A 21,138-nucleotide genomic window follows, 5' to 3' on the forward strand; every position below is an offset into this window, starting at 1 on the left:
GACTCTAAGTGATACCTATGGGGGGGTGGGGCTGGACCAACCATTTTAGCAATCTATTGTGATGCACAGTATTTTCTAGACACTCTTCCAGGGTATAAAAATGATCTCTATGTGATTTAGTCACATTGACTACTGTCACCAAAAAGGGCATGGATATTTATTGCTACTAAGAGGGTTGAGGAACTGACCTGTTCAGAGAAACTTTAAGGTCAACAGAAACTAGGCTGAAGACATGGAAACTGACTAGAGCAAAAGTAAAGGAGTTGATTGAAATATTTAAGTTTCTAGCATTGCAGGAAGAAATTTAGGAGGAACCAAAGAGGAATGGGAAGTGTCTCAGAACAGCATGTGTGACGACAATAGAACAGATAAGCTGTCAAGCCAGTTATGGAAACAGTATGCATAAGGAAAGCTGGTGTTGAAATGCAGACGTCAAGGAAGCTACCAAAAGAAAGAAGGTGTGCAAGACCATGCTAAGAAGGAATGCTAAGTGGCTAACAAAGAGGCCAAGGGAGCAGTCACAGTGACTAAGAACAAGGAGTCTAAGAAAACTGACCAATTTCGAAAGACTGACTCACCAGAGGGCACAGAGAAGCTTTATCAAGTTGCAAAGCAAAGACTGAAATAAAAAGAGAATAGTTAGCACATACCATTCAGAAGGATTCCACACATGAGACTAGAGGACATTAAGGTTAGGGGGAAGGAATACTTCCAGAAGGTTCTGAATAAAGAAAAAGCACATAGACTATATTCATTTATTTAACATTTATTTGCTGGGAAAGTCTGACTTGGAACAAAGCCAGTTTTCAGCAGAAGCCTGGGGAGAAACACTCCAGATGCACATCTTTGTAATGTGGGAGGAAACCAGAGTACCCAGAGAAAATCCACACAAATGCAAGGAGGACATGCAGACTCCACACAGAAATCACTCCAGCTGAGATTTGAACTGGAGAACCTCTTGCTATGAGGTGACAATGCTACCGCTGCACCACTGTGCCAGTATATTGCCACAGCCACAGCCTAGACTGAAAGAGGAAGGACAGCCCACCTGAGAAGAAGTATGAAGTGCCCCAAGAAAATGAAGTCAGAAAGTGATAGTCTCAGATGGGGAGATGGTAGATATGATCAAGATGTTGGATGCATTTGGGGACAAATGGCTCCTGAGGATACTCTTTACATTATGAAGAGAAAGGTGTTTTCCCGATGACTAGACAATATACATTCTAGTGTCAGTATGCAAAATCAAATCTGATATTCACAACCTCAGGCAATGTAGAGGTATCGGACTCCTGTCACATTGCATAAAAGTGCTGATGGAGAAGGGTAATACAAAGTAAGACAGGAAAGAAGAAATACAAATTTGGATCAGAATGCAATATAACAAACCTGATACTTGCAGTGAGATATAATGTGGACGAAGAATACGTACAACTGGGCTTTCTAGACTTGGAGAAATAGTATGATAAGATCCTAAGAAAGTTGATTTGGGTAGTCTTGAGACAGTACAAAGTCATAGAAAGATTGATAGAATTAGTGCAGGCAATGTAAAAGGAGCCGATGACACACTGGTGCAGATGATGTTTGGGCTCACTGAGGGGCTCCAGTTGGAAGTGGGTGTGTGTCAGGGTTTAATTCTGAGCTCATCACTGTACATACTGTTGATGGACTACATCAGCAACAATGTCAGGGGGAACAGATCAGTAAAGCTGCTGAATGCAGATTATGTGGCACTACAAGCAGACTCTGAACATGAACTTCAGTACACTTTAGGAAATGGACTGCCAAACTGAAAGCACATGAGATGAAACAGAGGTCAGACAAGATGGTGGTCAAGGATAAAAAGGAGGAAATCAGAAGAAGCTGAACATTGGGATACAAAGGGAAAATAGTGAAACTGTTTAACAGCTACAAGTGTCTGGGAAATGTGGTTGAAGATAAAAGAATTCTGAATGATGAGCTCAAATCTAAGAGCAGAGATGCTGCAGTCAAGTGACGCAAAGGGTTAGGAGACTTGCATGAGAGAAGAATGAACCTGAAAAGTAAGGTGTACAAAACAGTGGTGTGACCACTGATGCTGTATAGCACAGTAACCTGGGCAGTGAAGGCAGAGAAACTGAGGAAGCTAGAGGCGATGGAGATAAAGTTTCTAGGATAGATAGTGGGTGGTACAAAGAAATAAGAAATAAAAGTATTTTCTGTTAACCAAGTATTTTCCACAGGGTCCCTTCCAGGCATTCTCAGGTAAAAGAGATACAATCCCTCTAATACATTCTAGGTCTGCAACAGGGATCCTTCTTAGTGTGTTATGCCTGGTAAGTTCCTGTAGGAGGCATCTAAGGGACATCTCAGGAGAAGCCAACTCCACCTCTTACCCTCAACATGGATGAACTGTTTTTACTCAAAGATCATCCACAATTGCTGAACTTCTCACTCTGTAATGGAGAGTGAACTCATCTATGCTACAAAGGAACTTTTTCCCACTGCTTGTGCTTATGATCTCATCCTCTTGATTATTGCACAAAGCTAATGACCACAGGTGAGGATGAAGACACACACTGACCAATACACTGAGATTTGTCTCGCAGCCATGGCTCTCATCACCAACACACTCTGGTGCAAACCTGTTGTACTGATGCATCTGTTTGCATCCATTAGTAAATCTCTCAAGCCCCTTCTGCCTTCAGCCATACACAATACCCCAACATACTTGAACTTCCTCTTCATTAAATACTCACTTTATCACCTGCAGAGCTCAGTCTGTGGGAGAATCACAATATGTGTTTTGGAAAATGTTGATTTTCATTCCTGATGCTCCTCATTCTTCAGTGTATTGCTCCAGTGTATGGTGGGGATTACAGTCACATGAGGCTAATACAGTGATGGGGAATGTTTTGCGCTTGGCATGTCAAAAAATCAGAAAATGCTTAACTTGACTCTGCTGGCTTGTCACCCCCCCAAACAAGAATAAATAAAAAAAATGAAATTAAATAAATAAAATAAATAAATAAATAAAAATAAAACAGCATAAAGTGGCCACGGTGGTGCAGCGGTTAGTGTTGTCACCTCACAGCAAGAGGTTCTCTGGTTCGATCCTTGGCTGGGGTGCCTTCTGTGTGGAGTCTGAGTGTCCTCCCTGTGGTTGCATGAGTTTCCTCTGGGTGCTCTGGTTTCCTCCCACATCCCAAAGACATGCTGTAGATGTATTGAACACTCTAAATTGGCCCTGTGCATGCGTGCGTGTGCCTTCCGTGGAAGGTTGGGCCCTGGGCTGGCAACTCGACCCCGTAAAACTCCACTGCCAGTCATGAGCAGACAGGTGATCTGCTGTGGTGACCCCTAACCGGAAAAAGAAGAAGTTTTCAATGCACCAAGGATAAATCTCAACAGAGTCAGGGACAAATCTAGAAATAAGAGACATGGACAGTTTTAAACTACTAGTACTATTAATTTGAGACACTAACAGAAAAAAATAAACACAAATTAATATAAATTTTCTGAAATAAAATAAGTCTATAACTCTAATTATTGTCATTATTAAGTGTAAAATGTCACCAGTATTAGAAGGGATTGAGAAGGACATTTGAGAGGAATGTAAAATAGCACAAGCTTAGAAATGTAGACTACTTGCTCTTTGCAGAAGTGTAACTATGAAAAGAAAACAATGTCAGCACTGCCCTTTGCAGACTGTATCAAGACAGTTTACACAAATAGTATTTGAGGTTAATAACTTCCTTACGTCTGCAGCAGTGTTGTTGAACTGGCTCCTGGCACAAAATAATTCAATGCACTTCACACAAGCAATGAATGCAAAAGCAGTTTCTTTGGTAACTCGGGTGTTGGGGAATGCTGGCGTGTTATCCAAAACATCATGGCGTGTCACCTTTGACACGCATGTCATAGGTCTTCCATCACTGGGTTAATAGGACAATGTCATTTACAAGCAACAAAGATGCCACCCTTATTTCTCTAAACTGAACAGTTTCCAGATCAAGGCTGAACGTTGATATCTTGAAAATAAAAGTCAGAAGCAGAAGACAAGATGAGACACTCACTTGTCATGATCCTAAGACAAGATACTCACTTGTCACAATCCTAAGATGAGACACTCGCTTGTTACAATCCTAAGACAAGACACTCGCTGGTCACAATCCTAAGACGAGACACTCGCATGTCACAATCCTAAGACAAGACACGGTCCTAAAACAAGACACTTGCATGTCACAATCCTAAGACAAGACACTCACTTGTCACAATCCTAAGTCAAGACACCCACTAGTCACAATCCTAAGACAAGACAATTGCTTGTCATGATCCTAAGACGAGACCCTTGCTTGTCACAATCCTAGGACGAAACACTCAATTGTCAGAATCCTAAGACAAGACAATCGCTTGTCACAATCCTAAGACAAGACACTCACTTGTCACAATCCTAAGACAAGACACTCACTTGTCACAATCCTAAGACAAGACACTCACTTGTCACAATCCTATGCCCACTTTAGCATATTTAACTTAATGCTGAGAATGAAGACACAACTCTCACTCCTCAACTACAGGGACTGAATGTATGTAGCAGTACTCACATGAACTCATTGTTTTATAACACTTCTCACAAGATGTTCAAGAGCATTTTGGCCATATGCCTTCTGCTAGTTCATAAAAGACATATGGACAGGATTAGTAAACTCCCATGACCCCTCCTATTATCTGTCCAAGAGGAAAGTTGATCCACTCTTTCATGGCCAGGATGGAAGCCAAATTGCCCTTTTTGAATCAGAGGCCTGGACATTAGATATAGTCTCCTTTCAAGCATTCCAATGTGTTTTTCCAGGGAGGCTGAGAAGGGATCTTCCTGTTTCACTGGATAACACTCTGCTGTCCCTCTTTCTAAACATGAGGATTGCTACTCCAGTTTGCATATCAAAAGGTGCTGTGCTAGCCTTCTATGTAACAATGAAAATGTGAGTTATTCAAGAATTCCCAAGAATGTACACTGCCTTCAGCGTTCAGTGAAGGACTAATAGCAAATAACTTTGTTCAATGTCCAGTCTCTCCTTCTCTTTCCCTCTCTACAGCTCTTCCTCACTCTGCTTTTTACTACATGTCACAAATCTGATACTTTTTTCAGGCCAAGATGCATTTTTACAGTTTCAGTCTTGCAAAAGATTTATCCTTCCCTGGGAATCACCTTTTGATTATACCATCATATTGTTAACTGTGTTTTCACATTATATAGTTATAGCAACATCATTTATAATTCTAAGACAAAATTGGAGAAACATTTAAAAATTACAAGCATGCTTTATATCTGCAAATGCAATCTCCTAATTTTATTAATTATCAGAAATGTATTTATATGTTTTATTTCAGAGTACCTGATGACTGTGAACACTGACATGCTTAGGCTCAAATGAAATTGCAAGTTTTTGCATTTTTTTATGCTGACAAGTCATTTCACACTAGCTGTATTAAATGTCATTACATGGAAGCCAAGTGACCTTTGGCATTGCCCAACACTTTTTTTTAGGTGGGTGGCAGTAGTGCGCATTTCATGTTTAAAAAATAAACAGATTAACATTTCTGAATGCCATGTGTCTTTAAAAGCGGCGCTCATCACATTTATGTCTCCTTCATTTCAAGCCAAGATCAGATGGTAGCTGAGGCAAATAAATTATTCACCTCAAGAATGTTTAACTGTGGCAATCACAAATATAAACCACACCACAAGTAATGTGGAAAGGGCTGAGGTAAGTTTATTCTTTCAACCATTCCACAAGGAGATACACTTGTTTGGCTTTATGTTAATGTGTGGTATTTAATGTGGGAAAACCCAACATGGCAGTTAAAGTGTGGATAGGGGAATCTACTCAAATGTGAAACAAAAATAACAGACTTCCCAACCATACAATACAAAACTCGCTTTATGAAAATGTCAATGTTTACTTTTGCGGTATTGAAAGGGCAAACCTACTTTCTACATAGGCTGCTGTGAGGACAAGTAAATTCAATAAAAGCAGCTTTGCTTATACAAGCTTTGAAGTATCATGCAGCTAGGTAGAATGACAAGCTTGACTTTTCAACAGATATTCTTTTGAAAAGTAGATGCTACAATATTTCAGTGGTTACAGCTTAAATGTAGATAAAAGAGTATGTGGTGTGTGTGTGTGTGTGTGTGTGTGTGTGTGTGTGTGTGTGTGTGTGTGTGTGTGTGTGTGTGTGACAGAATGCATTTATTCAGCTGAAGTACTGATACAACTTATACTGTTCTGTGTTATTAGGGTGTGTTACTTTATAAACTGTGTTATTTATTTATTTTGCTCATGTTTGTTTGTTGTGTTAATCCAGAAGCTGCCAGGTTAGTTGACCCTTTTAGCCATGTCCTAAGCTCTGCATAGAGTGTGATACATATAGCTATATAGCCGAAAGGTTGGCAAATGTGAGTTCATTGGGATAATATAGTACAATGGTGAAAAAGCAGTGATTGTAATAAAACCTATAGTGGGCATATAATAAAATAGTTAAAAAGCAATAGAAAACATGTATAACATGCAGTAGGCATCTGTATTCTATTCCAGAGAAGTATCTAAGACACATCCAATATGATGTCTGTCACACATCTTATGTAGAACAGTATAAAGCAGAGCAGTTGGGGTTGGGAGAGTGGCCTAATGGTTAAGGTGTTTGCCTTACAAACACAAGCTGCAGGGTTTGAGTCTCGCAAGGGGTAATTGGCTAGGCTTAAAATGGCTCACAAGAGCAGTTAGCTTAGTATGAACCTATGAACCAGTAATTTAAAATATGCAGTAGACAGACGTATCCTGTATACAAGTATTTGTGTATTTATAGACTACTATAGCAATAACCCACTCCTAGATGTGGGTAATGCTGTATTTGCCCACAGTTGGCGTGGTTTGGTCACGAGGGCGAAGCCCGAGTGGCCAAACAAAGCCAACCGTGGGTAAATCCAACATTACCCACACCCAGAAGTGGGTTATTGCTATTATACAATGACATTATTTAAGAAAAAAAATAATTACTTTTCTTAAATAATGGTATTGTATAATGCCTCCTTGCTGCCTTTCCGCAGCTGTCTGGTATTCTGCGGCAGTTCTAATGTACTGCGCATGTGTATGCCTATGCAGTACATCAGAACTGTGGGCAAAAGCAACGGAGAAAGCAAGATCTCCGTTGCTTTTTAAAAACTGTTTTCGCTATGTTAAATGGGTTTAACATAGTGAGACAGCTTTAAAAAAAGCAACGGAGAATCTCCGTTGCTTTTTTTAAAGCTGTCTCGGTATGTTAAACCCATTTAACATAGCGAGACAGTTTTGAAAAAAGCAATGGAGAAAGCAAGATCTCTGTTGCTTTTTATAAACTGTTTCGCTATGTTAAATGGATTTATAATAGCGAGATAGCTTTAAAAAAAGCAACGGAGAATCTCCGTTGCTTTTTTTAAAGCTGTATCGGTATGTTAAACCCATTTAACATAGCGAGACAGTTTTGAAAAAAGCAACGGAGAAAGCAAGATCTCTGTTACTTTTTACAAACTGTCTCGCTATGTTAAAGGAGTTTAACATAGCGAGACAGCTTTAAAAAAGCAACGGAGAATCTCCGTTGCTTTTTTTAAAGCTGTCTCGCTATGTTAAACTCGTTTAACATAGTGAAACAGTGTGAAAAAAGAGTTATAGTAATGGAAAAAGTCCGGGTGACCGGACCTTTTTCCATTACTATAACTCTGATTTACAACGTGCATGCTGACCTATCAGCATGCACGTTTTTTAATATTAATGGGGGCAGTTGTATAATTATAAGTATTTACATGTTTACAGTTTACACAGTCACTGTTGTTCCCAAATACTACCTTAGTAACGGTTATGGTCAGTAATGTTTTATACTACCTATGTTCACTAAATCAACATTAATCTACATTGCATCTAGTAGTAGTAGCATGTTTTTTTATATATAAAAGATTTATTCCTCAGCAGTTTGCCTGTAGTGTTTTGCTATTTGTTTTATTTATTGATTTGTAGCACCTCATATTTATCCATTTGAACTGTATGGTTACTTAATTTTGCCAGTAGAATGGCCATCATTCTTGAAAATATTATTTATAGTTTCTGTGAAGAAACATATTTTAGGATGCATTCCTTAGAAGTGTTGTGTACAATTTAAGTGCTGCATACAAAAGCTTGATACATAAACACACATCTAGTCCTGACGTTAAAGAATGACACATTTTTGATGTGGTATAAATGGAGACAAAAAAATGTATCTCTGTCTGTATATCTATCTATCTATCTATCTATCTATCTATCTATCTATCTATCTATCTATCTATTGTTTGCAAAACTGACATGATATGTGTACACAGTAAAGTTGCAGAGTTTATTTTATCTAATGCACTTAAGAAAGAGAATGTTATCCATTTAATCTAACCAGGTTCAGTACCTACTTCATCTAATTCCAGGGTGCTGGGAGCAGCTGCAAATAATGATCATAACATAGGAAATAATTCAGGATGGGATACTAGTTCATTAGAGGACATATACAGACATACTCACACTGCATGTATAAGAAGAAGTAGCATTGAATAACACCATTTTACCTAGTTCCATAGCTTTAGGATGTGGAAAGGAACCTTACACCTGGTAAAACCCCACACAAATAAAGGGATGGCATGCCAGTTCCACAATGAAGTCTCCCAGCTGGAAATGAGCCCAAGAACCAACCCTTTTATGGCAACAGTGCTAATTGCTGCATCACTGTACTGCCCTAGATAGAACACTGTTTCAGGATTTTTTTTACCTCACAAAATGCTTGCATGAGTCTGATTGAATTGAGTGTGGCAAAAAACATTCTTACGTATTTAAGGGGTGAAATCAAGAACAAATACAGGTAACTATACCTGATGGCTTGACATCCATTTTATTTTTCTGCATATTTTCTCCTCTCTGCTACTGACTATCAAGCCTTCCCAACTGAACATGGCCTATTCATTTCTTGGTGCTATGGAATCACCCACAGATCCACTGGGGCAAGAGAGCCTGTATGAGGGGGGACTGTCATTTGGACACACATTGAGAGGGCACTTGTGCTCCTGCTGGAATCCAGGCAATCAGTAGCCTTTTTGCCTTACAGTCTTGACTCTATACACACCTGTATCACTGCAGGGGTTGTCTATGCTCTGCCTGTGCATGCATGTCTGCTCCCTTGGATACACATTTCCTGCTTTTTGGTGGTTTGTGAGACATTTACCTTACACCACCAGAGTGGTAGGCAAAGTCAGCCAGGATAGGCACCATCCATCATCCCTGCCAGCCCATCAGATGACCAAGCAGCTAATTCCAGGCTGCCTGGGTTGTAATCAAGGTTTTATCACACTACATTACTGGTGTGGCTGCCACTTGACATCCATTGTTAAGAAAGCAATGTAGTTATTGATAAATGTTAATGTTCAGAAAATTGAGTGAAAGCTCAGTGAAACAATGTATTTAGTCTATACTATTATAAATAATGTGATTAGATGACAATAAAGCATAGTATCACTTAGTAAAACAATATGCATGCTGCAAAGTATGACCAAGTGACAAAAACAGCAAGTGTAAAGACAGTTTTTATCCAAGTAAGATATGCAGATAGGAGCATGAATAAAATGTATCCCATGTGCTTGTGTAAGTATCAAGACTGATGCAAATGTGTAAGAACTGTAGGGCTGTTCCTAAGATGTCCAGCAATTATGAAACGTATGCAATCGACAACCTATACAATGTAATTCGCATTCCTGGCACTCCAAGAAAACAATGTGAAACCAAAGGAGAGCAGCGAATACTGACAGTCTCTGCTCTTCCTTAACTCTTTCCTGCCAGTAGAGCTCTGCAACTTAACACTGTAACTTCCAATGGGCGGAGCCTACGCTTTTTACTGAATCAAGTTATGTCTTCACATTTTAAAGGGCCACTATGTGCAAATGATGAAAAAATATAGATATATTTTTATCTTGCCATGAATTACTGCACCTCCCAAAGCTGCCAGTAGCATAATAAGTACTCATTCCTTCCTAATTTTATTTTAATTTTTTTTTATCCTCGTGGAGGCAAACATCCTTATTCCTTTGGAAAGCTGAATCTGTCCAATAATGCACTATGAGAGAGTAAATTCTGAGAACAAGTAGCCCTACCATTTGTTGTGAATCCATTCACATAGAATGGAACACCTGAAAAAACTGCTATGTTTGAGAGTCTTTAGATTATGTGTCATTGACTGGTCTGCACTGAGGTTTACAAATGTTGTTCTTACTTACGTACTACATGTTCTCTGAAAGAAGCTTGCAAATGTGTCAACAAATTACTGAGTTAAAAAAATCTTTTTACAAAGAGCAGTTCTGCAAGTTTCATTTCCTGGCCAAGTTACTCCTCCCATCTCCTCTCCATCAATAAGATAGAGTCTCACATTTCCATCTTGACTAGATTCAACTAATTAGTCAACTTTGGATGACAATAGACATCAAACAAATCACAACCTGGTGTGCCACTAAAACTGTTCCCTCATATGTCTCTTCACTTCTGAATAGCATTTCCCAGGAATTATTTCTAAATAAAAGCACACACATCAATCCAGAGTTTAGGCCAATCTAGTCATTTCTTAAAATGTGCACAATAAAATATTCAATTTGAATTGCATTCTGGTTCTCACGTGGTAATATTTGTATAGTTATTCTGTCATAGCATAACCTGAACTATGGCATTGAATGCCAAGCTTTACATAACAATGAAACAGTTCTCAGTTTCTTCTTAACAACGACTTCCAAAGCCTCTGATGTCACCCAGTACTTTCTGTTTCTATTGCTTTGTGTAGTTTGATTTAGTTGTATACTTGTAGCATATCTCTCATCCTGTCAGCAACAGCTCATGGAGAAAGCTTCCAAATCAGATACTTCTGAAAATAGCAATACTACTGCTTTAATGAGCTCACAAAATATGACTACATGAATTAATTTTCATTTTCTGAAAAAAAAACATGTCTTGAATTGCAATGAATGTGATTATTTGTTCATGAGAATCAGAATCCAACACCCTTTTTCAAAAAGTATTATGGACTGCAATATGTCAGAGCAAAAGTATAAGCCAAAATTAGGGAGACTTGTGGGGTATGCTAGTAAGAGATCCGACATTCCTACTCATCTGTTCTCCATTGCAACTGCCCCAAATCACACAGGCATGTACATACTTCATGACACACATGTATTGAAACAGTATCAGCATCTGTAGCAGTGATACCATACTCCAAACAGGGCACTCAAACAATGTACTGACAAACACAGAGCAATGTATATGCCTTGATCAAGCAATGATGAAATGTCTAGGGACCACACTGAGCACAGTTTTAGTCTTAATCCTTCCATTTCACAATATATAACATTCACACAACACTTACAAAGCCACACCTTCACTCCCCACAAACATACCCCCCACTCACACAACATTCCAGTCTACACTGAGGCGTTTCCTACCTCTCTGCAAAACACTGTTGTAATGGCTTTGGCAAAAGAAAATGATTGAAGGATATCAGCTTAGGACTCCCATCCCTACCTGTTGGAGCCATTCCGCTGTATTTACACAAGATAATTCCATTCTAAGTGAATGGAAGTCTAGTCTGCAAACAAATGGTAAGGCTACTTGTTCATAGAATCTATGCTCTCATAGTGCATTATGGGACAGCTTTAGCTTTCCAAAGGAATCAGGATGTCTGCCCCTATTAGGGCAGAGACAGATAAAAAAAATTAGGAATGAGTACTTATTTTTCTACAGGCAGCTTTGGGAGGTACAGTAATTCATGGCAAGATACAAAATATAATTTTTTTCATCATTTGCTTGTAATGGTTCAAATGTTCACATCTCTGGAACTACTGGAGTTACTAAAGAAGTGTAAATGACAAACTCTTCAACAAAAGACTAGATGGCGTCCCGGGTTGCGTCCTACATGAACTCCAAGAAGAACTAATCCCTGAAGTAAAACTGCTGTACAATCTCAGCCTCACTACAGGATATGTGCCCAAAGAATGGCGTACAGCAACAGTGGTCCCACTCCACAAAGGTGGTGCCTCTGCGGACCCTGGAAACTATCGCCTCATAAGCCTGACTAGCCTAGTCTGCAAGGCTATGGAGAGGATCATCATGGAACTCATAAACAAAGGCATTGGGGACCTACAGACACTAGATTCTACCCAATTTGGCTTTGCCAAGGGCAGATCCTGCCTTTTGAACCTGGTCGACTTCTTCAAAACCGTCACCAAGGCCATAGATGACGGGAAGGTAGTCCACACAGCCTATCTGGACCTTGCAAAGGCATTTGACACAATACCCCACTCGGGCATCATAGATAAGCTATCCAGCCTAAATATAAACCCCTATGTCACAAGATGGGTTGCAAACTGGCTGAAAGACAGAACCCACAGAGTCAGAGTTGCTGGAGCTATGTCAGACTCGAAACCGTTCACAAGTGGCATCCCACAAGGTTCTGTCCTGGAACCTCTCTTGTTTGGTATTTACTTTTCTGAAGTACAGACCAACGTGGGAGGACTATGGCTCACCAAGTTTGCAGATGACTGCAAACTGGGCGCCATAATCGACTCTCCAGCTGACACAAACATCCTTCAAAAAGGTCTTGCAGAGACGGATAACTGGTGCCAGAGCCATGGTCTAAAACTAAATGCCAAAAAGTGTATAGTCATACCCTTTGGCAAAAACAATGTGCCCACAAATTACCACATAGGTGGTAACCCATTAAGTACAGAGAAAGTAATTAGGGATCTGGGGACCCAAGTTGATAGAAATCTCTCCTTTGACAACCACATTGCCAAAGTGGTTAGAAAGACCTTCTACATAGCCCACCTCATCATGAAAGGATTCACATCTAGATCAAGAGAGGTAATCGTGCCCCTTTATTCATCCCTCATCAGGCCCATCATAGAATACAATGCCCCCTTTGGGATGTACCTTGCCCGACACCTGCAGCAATTGGAAAGACCCCAAAAGTACCTCATCAGGAGGATCAAGGGACTCAAACAGATGCCATATGCTGCTTGGTTAAAAAAACTCCAGCTCTACTCAGTTGCATACCGCCTACTTTGAGGCGATCTATGCCTGACATATAAAGCTATGTCCAACCCAGAATTAATGGACATGCTCCACCTCAGTAAATGTAAATCCCTTAGAGCCATGCACTCGAGGGACTTGAACCTCAGCACAGAAATAAATAGAACATGCTGGAGGGACAGATTCATAACCCAGAGGCTCCCTTTGCTCTGGAATAGAATTCCAGTTCATGTTAGGCAGAGCACCTCACTGACTCTCTTCAAGAAGAATCTTGATGAATGGATGGGGGATCATAGGTTTGTCCCGGGGATTATTTCCGTGTCACTATTAGACAGAGGCACAGCAAACTAAACTTTAAAAAGGGCACAGTATACTCAAATCAAGGGGTGGCGTAAGCCAAACACAATCGGGCTAGGCTTATAAATGCCCCAGGGCAGATAGCCTAGTATGAACCTATGAACCTATGAAAAATAGCATTCTTTATGTTCTAAGTCTTAACCTAGATTTTGTTATCCACAGTAAACACAGTAACTATTAAGCGGCGCAGTGGTTAACATTGTCCTCACAAGACAGAGGTTTCTCCTTCAGTTCGATTGGGGGTGCCTTTGCCTCTGTGAGTGGGTTGTTCCTGTGTGTGTGGGTTTCCCTTCCTCCGGGTACTCTGGTTTCCTCCCACATTCCAAAGACATGCACCTGGAGGATTTCTCCCCGGGTCTCCACTGAAAACAGGCTCTGTGGAACCTTGTCGGACTTTCCCGGTCAACAAATGATAAATAAAAAATAAAAAAATTTGCAAACAACTTATAATATCTCAACAATGAATCAAGTTAGACACACACTGTCAGCAGTGTTTTGTTCATACAGCTGAGAACTTTCTTACGAAGATAGGAGTTCTGTCAGTACTACTTGACTTTTGAGATATTTAGAAAAAAACATTACATTTATGGAAACAATGCATAATATATGAGCAACAATTGATATCTTTTGCCTGCACTAGACAGAGGTCAAATATCAATATAGTTGTGTTCACCACTGCATAAATTTTAAGATTAAATATTTTAATACTTTGTATATAACATGTTTTTGGAAATATAAAAGCAAATATGAATAAGCAATATCTGATGTCTAGAGGTATAGAATGTAACCACAGAAAAACCTGGAGACATAATTCGGCTCTAATGAATTAAAATTATTTGCAGGGTAGCAAGCCACCTGCACCTCTGATTGTGGAAGTCTGCACTCTCCACATCCTCACTACTTAAATATATAAAAACTCTGAGATTACCATACCTCAGTGAAAAGGAAATATTCTGAGAAACATTTTCGTAGATGTAATATATGTGTAAGCCCCTATTTTCTTATATTCATTCTTGCTATTCCAGGGTTTGCACTTATGAGTTTCAGAAATGTAAACTGTTAGCATACTTTCAGATGTGTGCCATGCTAGAAAATATAACTCAGCATCCAGTATTTATTAATTTATTTATACGTATTTGTTTACTAGAGTAATGCAGTGATTGCATCTAACCAATTTCAAGCACAACCTGGGTGAAAACATTCACAGAACATATAAAAAATCTTGAAGATAATTAGTGATTACAGTAAGTTGAAATTAAAATAAAAGAGGGTACAATTTACAGTACAGACCCAGTGAAGTTACAGTCATCAAGTACAATATATGCATATGTCCAGCAGAATTCAAAAGTCAATAGAAAGGTAGAGAGATGGAGTAAAGCAAGGTCTTATAAAAGGAAAAGGATGTAGTGTTGGTAAAGTGTTTTGACAGATGCATTTTAAGTTTCTATCTGAATTTGAAGTAGTTGATAAATTAGTTTAAGTGATGCAGGACACAAATGGAGGGAGCAACAGAAGAGAAGGCATATTTATTACAGGGAAGGTTAGTCCTATGGGTTGTAAGAGTGGGAGCATTTTATGAATAGTGTGTTAGGTGCATCTTCAGGTATAAAAAGATAAATATTTTTCTGTGTAGTTTGGCTGCCATAGGTGTAAAAGAGTTGAGATGTAGAAGTTTGAAGAACAGAGAACCTAGAAGGAGGTCAGCTTGCTACTTAATGAGGAACAAGTTTGCCTGTTCTGGGTGAGGCAGAGGTGTTCTTGGAGGGGTTAGTGATAAAGCAGAAACATGGTGCTGGGGATAGTTTGGAATATGGGTACTCATCCTTTTGAAGACATAAATAGTAATGGGGAGATCATATTCAAGTTAGGACAGAAGGACTCTCTTTCCTGTGGCAGATCTGGCTGAGGAAAGAGAAAAGGTGAAGTTTATTTTCAAAGAAAGGGTAAGAGTTGATTTTAGCTCTAGTCTTATCTATATGGAATTGAAAGTTAAGTGACAGATCAAGCCAGATTCCAAAGTATTTGAAAGATGTCATAGTTCCAATGATGAAGTTACGCAGTTCTGAAATATTAATTTTATTACTTCATTTAGACAGTTTCTGAAGTGTGTCAAACAACATATTTTTGTTTTTGAAGCACCCAGTATTAAGTTTCTGGTAATTAGCTACTGATGTTTCAGATGTAGGTCACCTTGCAGCTGGTGGTGAATTTTGGTTTGAGAAGGACTTTACCTGAAGATGTCCATATCATCAGCATACAGAATAAGAAGCAGTTAAGGCAGGTCTTGGGTAGTTTGTTAATGAAAATTGAGAATAGAAGGGGGCTAGGATGAACCCTTTTGGTACTCCTTTATTCAGAGGTGCTATATCTGAAGATATGGACCCTATTTTAACTCTAAAACCCTATTTTAATCCTGAAGTGTCCATCTGAGAGGATATTTTGAAATGAGAGTTGTCTATCAGTGATGATGCCAATTTCTATAAGTTTGTACATGAGGAGATTGTCATCAAAAAGAGCAAATGTTTTGGTGAGGTACACAAATAAATCTCCTGTAAGGGTGCTTTTGTGTGTGTTAAATAGAATGTCATCAGTTAGGGTCCAAAGAGCTGTCATGGTACTCCTCCTAGATCAAAATCTGTTTCCTTTGTGATAAAAGGTCATACTAATGGATGTATTGTAATAGCTGAGTATAAACATATTTGTCAGAGTTTACCTGGAATTGAAAGCATGGAAATAGGGAGGAGTTGTTGGCATTGGTTTATTTCAGAAGTGGTTTAGTATGACCTGTTTTCCATATTGTTGGCATGATGTTTTTTTTTAAGTTTTTATTGGATTTTCGATTTGTAAAATAACTACAAGAATATTTACACTCAGAGATTTGTGAAAATAATAAATGAAAAAATAATGTCAACTAAACCTCACACACAAAAGAAAAAACAACCATTTACATGAGTGTCCATTAACCATCAACTCATTCAAGTTATCATACATTACATTAAATCTAAAATGCAGTTATTTTTGCTTTTTAAGCAGCTCTCTAAATTTTGTCCATGCATTGTTGCAAGAGGTAATCCTGGTTGTTTTTGACTTAATTGTAATGATTTCCAGGTGACAGACTTCAGTTGCAATATTTATAAATTCTTTGAAAGAGGGTGCAGATTCGTTCCTCCAATTTGGAGTTATAACCTTTCTTGCTATAGATAGTCTAGAACACAAAACACAATATTCAATTTTTTAACACATATAGGAATAGGAGTGTTAAAATGATTAATGATTTAGATAAAACAAATTTATCTCAAAAAAGCCTGTAAAAAGAGATTAATGTTATTCCAGTACTGTCTTAAGACAGTACAGACAAAAAACAGGTATTGCCAATCCACTTTAAGTTCTTGTTTACTTTAAGTTCATGTTTCATCTCCATCAAATGTTTTTCTGCTTGAACATTAATTCAATTGTAAGTGGTGTGAAGAAAGAGCTATGCAAAATTTCCAAGTAAAGAGATTCCATCTAAGAGATGAAGCTGTATGTTTAGAAGATATTAGAATTTATTTTTTATCTTCTTCACACAGAGATCTATTATTAATTTGGGTGAGACCCTGTCCCAATGCATTTTGTTGCATTAAGAATATTAGATATTCAATTAATTTTGGGATATAATCTCTTATCCTTGGTTGCATTAACTTAATTTCCCCTTCTACATGTTGTCTGCAGGATTGTACAGCTAGCCACATGTCTTTATCTAAATTATATTTGTTCTTAATATCATCAAAAGAATGCAGCTTTTCATCTTTCATTAATTGAAACCAATATAGCAGACTTTTCTCTTTAAATGTGATAATTGTTTCTAACTTTGAGGTGGAGATGTTATTTTGGGTATATGCCGTAGGAAATATAAGGAAGATCCATGCTTTATATGCCAGGTTTCTATATATAACCATTTTAAAGTGTTTAATATAGTATAAATTAAATAGGAGGCACTTGTTTGGTGACTTTTTACTATAAGGTAATCCTTTAATAACCAATGTAGAGTATGAGATAATTATTAGAATACCTATTATGTTTAGAGTTTATAAAAAGATTTCCTAAAATTCTTTCTATCTAGCTGTGTACGTGTTATTAATCCAAAGATATATTGTTTTATAATTGATGATAATGAATATAATTCTAGATCTGGTACCCATATCCCTCCTGCTGCCCAATCTCTTATATGATGGTTTAAAGTACTGCTTGGTTTATTAGGATACTAGAGAAATCTCAAAATTAACATGCCAAATTTTTTAATACAGCTTTTTTGGGGGTGGGGGGCTAATGAAAGTGATTGCATAATATATAAGATTTTTGGTAAGATAATCATTTTGATTATAGATAACCTCTCTTCCATCACAAAGAAAATGTTATTCCATTTGTCTTTTACCTTCTTTATATTCTTTATACTGTTAGTATAATTATGATTTATTATGTCTTTAATGTTATATGTTATAATTGAACCTAAATAATTAATTTCTTTCTTTTTGACATTATATTTAATGAATTTATTTTTGATTCTATTTTTATTTGTATTTATAGGTAGGATTTTTATTTTGTCATTGTTGAATGTTAAACCAGATTTTCTTTGAATTACATCCAATGCTAAGAAAACTGCAGATAGAGAAGTGACATTGTCATTTAATGTCAGTAGGATGTCAACAGCAAACAGCTGAATTTTACAGTTTAAATTCTCATTTATGCTAATGTGTTTTATCTCTATATTTGATTTGAGAAAATTAGCAAATGGTTCTGTAATTAGAGTAATTAGGTGATAGAGGACATCCTTGTTTGGTTCCTTTCAAATTTTGTATAGAATCAAAAGTAAAAGTACCTATTTTAACATATGCAAAACAATCATTGTAAAGAAGATTAGTAAGATGTGTGAAGTTACTTGAGAAATTATATTTTTTTAAAACCAGCAAAATATATTCCCAGTTTACTGAGCCAAAAACACTATTAATATCAAGACTCATTAAAGTTGTTTTCTTTTGTTTTACTTGCATAGTCTATTACTATGGTTATTCTTTTAATATTATCATACGTATTTCTGTATAAGATAAAGCCAGTTTGATCTTCGTCAATCATGGAGAGTAGAATATATTTTAATCTCTTAGCATGAATTGCCATGAGCAATTTATAATCTACATTTTAAAGTGAAATTGGCCCGTATGAAGAACATTCAGTAAGATCTTTGTCAGTTTTTAAAATTGGAGAGATAAGGGTATATTTCCAGGAAGGAGGAACTTTAGCTAGGTCCTTGACTATAGAAAAAAAAAACATGTGTAGTATGTTTAGGGCTTCTTTGGGTAACAATTTATGAAGTTCAGATATAATCCCATCATAACCTGGTGCTTTATTACGTTTCAGTTTAGAAATTTGAGTTTGAAGTTCACACATAGAGATCGGTTTGTCAATTAATTTCATTTGTTCATCAGATAGTTTATTTTTTATATCTTTTTTGATAAATATTTTAATTATTTCTTCTGGATCTATTAATATATTATTTTGATTGATTTTATTTAATAATCTCTGAATTCCTTTAGAATGTCTTCTATTTATGTTACTTTTCTTTTCTTCCTATGTGAGTAGACTTATTTTATGTGTTTGGACTTACTGAGTAATTTTGTTTTTGTGGCTAAATTGCACATAGATTTTGGTTAATATAGAAGTTAATCATTTTAAACTTCTCAAGGCTGATTTTAGTTTTATTGTTTAAGATGTCAAAGTATTTGTTGTTTAGCTTATTAATCTCTTCTGGCATTATATTTTTTGAGAGACACATTATATATGTGAATCAGGGATGAGTCAATTGTTTACAGTGATACTGATATATACCACAATGTAAGGCTGTTAGATCCTGGAGGAGTATCACTGAAGATGTTTTCAAACAGTTCAGATACTTGTTTGATTGTAGCAGTTTGAAGTAGAAGTGAGGGATGTAGGGTGTGGAAAAGAAAGTTCATTGTTTGTAATAGTGGCAGAAGTGCTCATTTTGGGAAGATGGCTGAACTTATGAAGGAAATTGGTGCAGGATAGTTTAGTTTTTTTTCAAATAATTGCTGTTGTGGAGTTGGTGGCTTTTGGTGAAATTCTGCCAATAAGAGCAATATGGATTTATAAAGGACAGCTCAACAACATAGACTACCTTGATAAACTTTTATGACCAAATCACATTGGCAGCAATGCTTAGGTTAACATCAGGAGTTAAATGTTTAGATTTGGCTAAAGCTTTCAGTGCACTGCTTCATGATGTTATTTTTAGATGCTTAATAAAATTTAATGTCAATCCCTTTTTAGTAAAATGGATCATGTACTTCATATATGAAAGAGCTCAAAGTGTTATTATTCAAGGAACACATTCAGAACGCATGATTATTAAACAGGGACTACCACAGGGTTCTCTATTGGGACCAGCACTTTTTAAATTAGTGTTTGCAACTACACCAAAGAACAAGAATTTTTACATTTCAGAATATGCAGATGATTGCAAATTTGGATTTGTGATACAGAACGAGACATATATTGATAGACTAAATAATTATATTAAATAAAGTGAAGCATGTGTTCAAAATAATGGGATTATTTTCAGTTTAGAAAACTATAATATCATGTATTTAAGCAATCATATTATAAGGGAACATGTATACTTATTTTCACAACCATAAAAAGAAATTCATGAATACAGAGATTTAGGGATTATGATTACCTCTTCTTTATCCTTTAACAAACATACATCAATGTTTAATAGAGCAAGGAAACAAATGATTCATATGACAAATACTTTATCTACTAGAGATGAGCAATGTTTAATTTCTTTATAGAAATCATGCATTTAGACCCATAATCAAGTATGTCAACATATTTTGTATATATACAATTGGGAAACTATGGACATGGGTCACAGTGGCACAGCAGGCAGTGTTGTTGCATCAAAGCAAGAGGTTCTGCAGTTCAGTTCTGGGTGGGGGTGCTTTCTGTGCACAGTGTGTATGCCCTCAATATATTGGTGTGGGTTTTCTTTGGCTGCTACAGTTTCCTCCCTCATTCTAAAGACATGCAGTAGATAGATTGAACACTCCAAACTAAGCATAGATGTGAATATGTGTGCCTGTGTGGTGTGAAAGAATATCCACAGCAGGGCTAGACATCTGGCTGCGAGAACATTGGCTCTAGATGATGGTCACTGTTGATGTGACACCCCCAACCCCATGTGCAAAAATGTGAAAAAGTCATGGAAGAATTCAGCTGGGAATTTGCATTGAATTGAAAGGATATTCACTAAAATGGTATTAATGAAATATTTAAATTTAAGGGACAGATATAAATATATACATTTGTACATAGTTTGTTATAGGTATATCAGAGAGAAATTAATTATGGTTTAACAAAATATTTATAGACCCAGTATTATGAATTCTAATAAATATGGAAAATACAATACTAACATTACACAGACAAAAATGACATGAAATTCTACAAAGAAATATCTAGAACCAATGTACACCATAATTATATTAATCAAAAATGGTAATGTCATGAAACAAATTATCTTGAAAAATATTCATAGATCAATGAATGCTGAAATGTTTAAAAATGGTTGGACAAATGGATGGCAGATATAATGTTTAGTCCAGATATTACTAAATCTGTGTTTCTAGAT

The 21,138-nt window shown here is 37.0% G+C and overlaps 1 long non-coding RNA gene across 1 annotated transcript in view; it reads left to right on the forward strand.

Annotated features, from left to right (window-relative positions):
* Positions 1 to 5,601: 5,601 nt before the first annotated feature.
* Positions 5,602 to 21,138, forward strand: part of LOC122794748 — a 102,236-nt gene continuing 86,699 nt past the window's right edge. The window contains exon 1 of the long non-coding RNA XR_006363686.1: positions 5,602 to 5,747. This is a non-coding gene — a long non-coding RNA (uncharacterized LOC122794748). The remainder of the gene's footprint in view (positions 5,748 to 21,138) is intronic.

The sequence above is a fragment of the Protopterus annectens genome, chromosome 2.part1, assembly GCF_019279795.1.
Source record: "Protopterus annectens isolate FY-2018-M chromosome 2.part1, PAN1.0, whole genome shotgun sequence".
Lineage (NCBI taxonomy): Eukaryota > Metazoa > Chordata > Ceratodontiformes > Protopteridae > Protopterus > Protopterus annectens.